The sequence below is a fragment of the Tachyglossus aculeatus genome, chromosome 4 (genome assembly GCF_015852505.1).
Source record: "Tachyglossus aculeatus isolate mTacAcu1 chromosome 4, mTacAcu1.pri, whole genome shotgun sequence".
Taxonomy (NCBI): Eukaryota; Metazoa; Chordata; class Mammalia; order Monotremata; family Tachyglossidae; genus Tachyglossus; species Tachyglossus aculeatus.
This window is the reverse complement of record NC_052069.1, coordinates 126,687,573-126,693,245: the sequence shown is the minus strand read 5'-3', so window position 1 is coordinate 126,693,245 and position 5,673 is coordinate 126,687,573. Positions and strand designations below refer to the sequence as shown.

Genomic DNA, 5,673 nt, shown 5'->3' with positions numbered 1-5,673 from the left:
ATTGAGCTCACAGTCTTAATCCCCATTTTACAGATGAGGTAACTGAGGCACAGAGAAATTAAGTGCTTGACCAAGGTCACCCTGCAGACAAGTGGCAGAGCCAGGAATAGAACTCATTTCCTCTGTTTCCCAAGCCTCTGCTCTGTCAGCTTAGTTGTGGTGGTCAGTATGTGCTCCCCCACCCCCCCAAAAAATAAAAACCCCAAAAACTACGTTGTCTGCCACTCCTTACCTCTCTGTAGCTGTGAGAAATGATGTTCCTGGAGGCTGAGGTGTTCAGTAACAGACGAGGACCTAGGCTCACTAATCCGCATGTGTCTTCCGGGGCCAGTTTCCTCAACCTCATATGGGTTTCAGCCAGGGTGGATGGAGAAGCTCCAGTAACAATCGACTTCTATGAGGGGGATGCTCCAGGTTCCTCCTCCAGACCCCCGGAGGAGGTCTTTGTGGTGAGTCCCAAGTTTTTGCCCACATCCCTGCTGGCTCCATGTCTTGCTGACTCAGATTCAGACAAAGACAGAGGTCCCACAGTGCACAGCTTGTGGTAGGAGTATCAAGGATGGAATCTGACCAGCTATTTCTGTCCACACAGATGCAGTTGAATGTGTTGCCCTGGCCTTGAGGACCATCCCCTTGCAATGTGGGCACAGTCAAGTCAATCCCCAGACTTGCCCCTCCAGTGAGAGATTGAACTGTGGACCATGTTGCCACCACAAAGGGAAGGATTTTTCTGTGTGCGTGTCCGCATGTGTGTGAAGGGGTTAAGCTTTTGAGGAAGGATAGTCAAGACAAGGCTGCCACTCTAGGTATGGAGGCTGGTTCTGGAAACAGGACCTGGGACTTTGTTCAGGGAACTGGTTCTGTCTGACTCGACTGTGGGACTGAGAAGACCCAGGGCCCTTAATTCTGTAGCTGGGTTAAACTTCCCTGCATGCACAATCCTGTCTGCAGGGTCGACCTGCACATCCTCAGGCCCTGGAAAAGGGACCTGTCTTGACCTGGCAGCAGTGGCTTCTGGGAGTTTAGTGTCCAGAGTCAGGCAGGAAGATGATCAGTGTATCTACTCCATTCCTCTCTGAAAAGCAGAGTAGTGAGACTGAGTTGTCACAGATGTGGAGAGGGTGCATGGAGTGCCAGCATTGAATCCCAAACTGAATTTTGTTCAGTTTGAACCTCCAGTCCTGGGAGTACAAGCACCTCTTGGGCTAACAGATTTGGAGGGGGTTGGTCAAGTATTAGTAGAACAGAGTTTTATCTTAAACTTATATGTGACTGATTGTTTAGGTCTGTAGACTTCATCTCCTGGTGTCAGGGTCACTGGGAGGAGGGAAAACTTAATACCTGGTTTAAAAAAAAGTCTGAAACCCTACCCTTTTCTCTCCAGCTTCAAGATCACTGTTCCTCTTGGAGACATTAGCATCTGGCAATTTAAATGTGGTCTTCAGCTTTAGATAGAAGGCACACTGAAAAACGCAGACCTTCAGGATCACTAATCCAGGTGTCCTTGCCAAGGTTTCAGATGTGCATCAACAAGGACCAGTGGTGGAGCTCCAATTATACCCCACCTCCTTCGGAGAGATGCTCCGGAATCCTGTGTTGCCAGAGGAGACCTTTACAGTGAGTCTCTTCCTAGCTCCTTGTCTAGACAGCTCTGAGACCCACAACGAAGTCCCTCAGCCTCAACATCTGGTTGTGCACCGGTTGGGGTTGGATGACAGAGGGGAGACTCTTACTAGCTATTAATTGCTCTACAGAGGGAGCTCAGTGCATTTCCCTGACTTTGAGGATCATCCCTCCATAGTTTGGACAGTCTGGACAGTTCTCAGACTTGTCCAGCCATTGAGATGGAGCCATGGGAAGGTGCTGCTACCTCAAAGGGAAGGTGTGGGTGGGTGTGGATGCCATTGTTGACAGAAGCTGGTTCTGGAAAATGGGTCTGGGGCTCTGTGGAAGGTGCTGGTTCTGTTTGACTTGACTGTGGGACTGAAGACCCGGGCCCCTTAATTCTATAGATGAGTAAAAATTCTGTCTTCTCAATCACCCTGCACATCCTTAGGTGCCATAGAAAGGGACTCTTCTGTGTCTGACATGGGCTTCTGGGGGAGCCAGGTAGGTGGTGATTTGTCAGGAGTAAGGCAGGGATTCTCTCTATCTCATCATCTGCTGAGAAATTGAGTTATGGGGATTTTTTGGAAATGGATGTTAGTGGTTAAGAATCACAGTGAGGCGCAGTGGATAAGTTGCATTTACAGTCAAGCATACAGGCTGGGGAACTGAAAATGCAGCTACCGTACTAGAAACTAATTTCTGTCCAATACACAAATGTGCTAACTCTGGAGTTGGGAATATCAGACCTACAGGCCAGATAGTTGCAGGGGAAGGGTCTCTGGGGTACACAGGGGTCCAGTGTGCATAGGGTAGAGCATAGTAGTGAACAGTACTCATTGAATCTTCCTTGCACATCTCTATTTCCTAGATAAGGGACCTTTCTCTATCTGCTTCATGTTGCTCCCAGGGGAGAGGACAGTCAGTGTCCAGTGTGTGTGTGTCTGTGTGTCTGTCTGTCTCCACCCCCTTCTTTTCTGGAATCCTGTTGCCTCCAATCTGAGTCTTTGTAGGGGGCATAGAAAATTTTGGTCCTGGAAATTTCTCTCCCCTTCTCCCCCTCTCTCCCCTTCTCCCCCACTCTCTCCCCTTATCCCCCTATCTCCCTCACTCTCTCCCTCACTCTCTCCCTCACTCTTTCCCTCTCCCTCCCTCTCCCTCCCTCTCCCTCCCTCAAACTGCTCCCCAACCTTCTCGTGTGGAAGACCATTGCCTTCCATCTTTGAGGATCTTCTGAGATGACATCTTCTCCAGGAGGCTGTGCATGATTAACCTTTCATCTCTCCACCCTGTTTCCCCCGCACCCCAAACTGCCACTTGAATGCTGTCATTGCCTAAAGACTTGGGCATTCACTAATTCTTACCTGCTAGGCACTTAAACACTAACATTGCCAGTAGAAAGAAGTTCTATAATGACGGTTGCCTGTTTCCCCTGCTAGACTGTCATCTCCTGAAGGGTAGGGATCATGTCTCCTTGTATTGTACTTAATAGCTACTGTTTGCCACATACAGGGTGGACTGAAAGCTCTCTAATTAATTCAAGTGTATTTTAGGGGTAGGATCCAAATTCCACCATTTAGAAGCAGCGTGACTCAGTGGAAAGAGCACGGGCTTGGGAGTCAGAGGTCATGAGTTCTAATCCTGGCTCCGCCACTTGTCAACTGTGTGACCTTGGGCAAGTCACTTCACTTCTCTGTGCCTCAGTCATCTCAGCTGTAAAATGGGGATGAAGACTGTGAGCCCCACGTGGGACAACCTGATGACCTTGTATCTACCCCAGCACTTAAAACCATGCTTGGCACATAGTAAGTGCTTAACAAATGCCATTATTATTATTTCAGATGTTCACAGATCAGGACCAGTAGAGAAACATCAGTCTCACCCCTGGGATGGGCATTTTCTTATCCATGTCTTCAGAGGAGGCCCAGAGAGCTAAGGTGAGTGCTGAGTGCTATCTGGAACAAACAGGAAGCTCCCCCAAGGACTTGTCTGGACTTGGTTGGCTCTGAGTGACTATGATAGAGACCCCTACCTAGTGCACCCTAAAACCATTCACGTTATTTGGGTCCTCTTTTCTGACAAATGATCGCTTGTGTTCACAGGGGAGATGAGGGAAAGAATGCCTAAAGAATAAACTAGGTCACACTGGATCACTTGCCGGCCATTTCACTGGACATGGACCGCTTGGGTTCTCTGCAGCTCTGAGGATATTGACTGTGCAAGATGGATACCCACTGGATGTCTCTCCAGCCCTCTCCAGAGATTGAGCTAACAACAAAACCTTGCCCCCAATCCAACAATGCCATTCCCTTGAGGCTAAATATTACATTGCCGGGGGGTACCTGCGGTCTTCTCTAGAGGTTATGGGTTTGTGTGGGGTACGTATGTGCATCATGCAGTTGACTTAAGGATGCGAGAATGCTGTTCACTCATTGAATCGTATTTATTGAGCACTTACGGTGTGGAGAGCACTGTACCAAGGGCTTGGGAGAGAGTATAGTATCACAATAGACCCATTCTCGGCCCACAAAGAGCTTATGGTCTAGAGGGGGAGATGGACATTGTTATAAGTGAGGATCAGAGGAAGGATGAAGAAAGAGAGCAAGTCAGGTGCTAGGGAGGGCTTCCTTTCTCAGCACCAAGGCTGGCCCCGGTTCCAGGGGCTGGGGCTCTGTACTGGGAATAGATTCTGCTGACTGGACTGTGGGCCGGAGAAGGCCCAATGCCCTTAAATCTGTAGATGGGTCAAACCTACATGAATCCACAGTCCAGTCTTCAGCATCACCTCACACTGAACTCTGGCCTCCAGAAAAAGAGCCCCCTTGGTGCTGATGGTGGGGAGGGCCTGGGGAGAAACGGGACCCAGCAGCAGGAATGGGTCAATTTGCCATGTCAGGCTTTGTGTGTCTGTGTGTGGCCCATGGCTTGTGGAGAAGAGCATTATAGGGAATCTAGGCTGAAACTAAAACAGTGTATGTGGGGCTGCTGGAAGAGCAACAGTTGTTCTTGGAAACTGCATTGTTAGCGCAACTAGTTTCCTCACCTGAGAGCATTGGAGCAATGGTTCAAGGGAGACTGATGTGGGGTTCATTGTCCTTTTGGTGTCAAGAGTAGGTAAACTGATAATTGAAAGGAGCTTCTTCAACCCTCCCTTTGACCCAGGGCTGCAGAAAAGGTTGCTCCAAAGCCCTGTGTTTCAAGATGTGGTGAAACTGATAATGATGATAACAATAAAAATGACATTTATTAAGTGCTTACTGTGTGCCAAGCACTGTAATAAGCATGAGGGTGGATGGAAGCAAATCAAGCTGGACACAATCCCTGTCCCACATGGGACTTGCAGTCTTAACCCCACATTTTATACGTGAGGTAACTGGGGCACAGAGAAGTGAAATGATTTGTCCAAGGTAAAACAGCAGACAAGTGGCAGGGCACCCAGGTCCCTTTGACTCCTGGGCCTGTGCTCTCTCCACTAGGCCATGCTGCTTCTTGTTGGGTCATTAACATGCTCTTTCCACCTCCTTCCCCCATCCTCCCCCAGGTCTGTGACCTGATGGCTCCAACGCAGATAGGAGTCCCGCAGCACCCACACCCTGCAGTGCACAGGTAGGATGACATGAGGGACAATCTGTCAGGCAATTACTCTGCAAACAGAGGCAGTTCAAACACCTCTCCCTGACCTTGAGCACCATCAGACCACTCATGCCACCGAGAGCTTTTGTGGGAAATCCAGGCACTAGGACCCCTTCAACCATCTCATGGCTGGTGAGAAAAAACTTAATTTGGTTCTCTCATCTACTCAGCAACAGTGTTTCCCCTCCCTCACGGACTCCCATGCCTATTGCCTTCACCATCTGTTCTAGACGGTTAACTCCTTAAACCCCCGGTGCTCCCAACTCCCTCCTTATCACCGAGTCAACTGCCAGTGCTTAATACTGCATTCTGCAATTAAGATGTATTTAATTAGTACTATCACTACTCCCATAGAATCTAGTGACACTGGAGCCACTGGATTTGACCTGTCCCCAAATCTGCCTCACACACTTCCCCTCCACCGTCATCCTTCCC

The 5,673-nt window shown here is 49.1% G+C and overlaps 1 long non-coding RNA gene across 1 annotated transcript; it reads left to right on the top strand.

Annotated features, from left to right (window-relative positions):
• Nucleotides 1–1,392: 1,392 nt before the first annotated feature.
• Nucleotides 1,393–3,933, top strand: LOC119926529. The gene is made up of 3 exons (XR_005450341.1): nt 1,393–1,617; nt 3,447–3,542; nt 3,708–3,933. It is a non-coding gene; the product is annotated as an uncharacterized LOC119926529 (long non-coding RNA).
• The last annotated feature ends 1,740 nt before the right edge of the window (nt 3,934–5,673 follow it).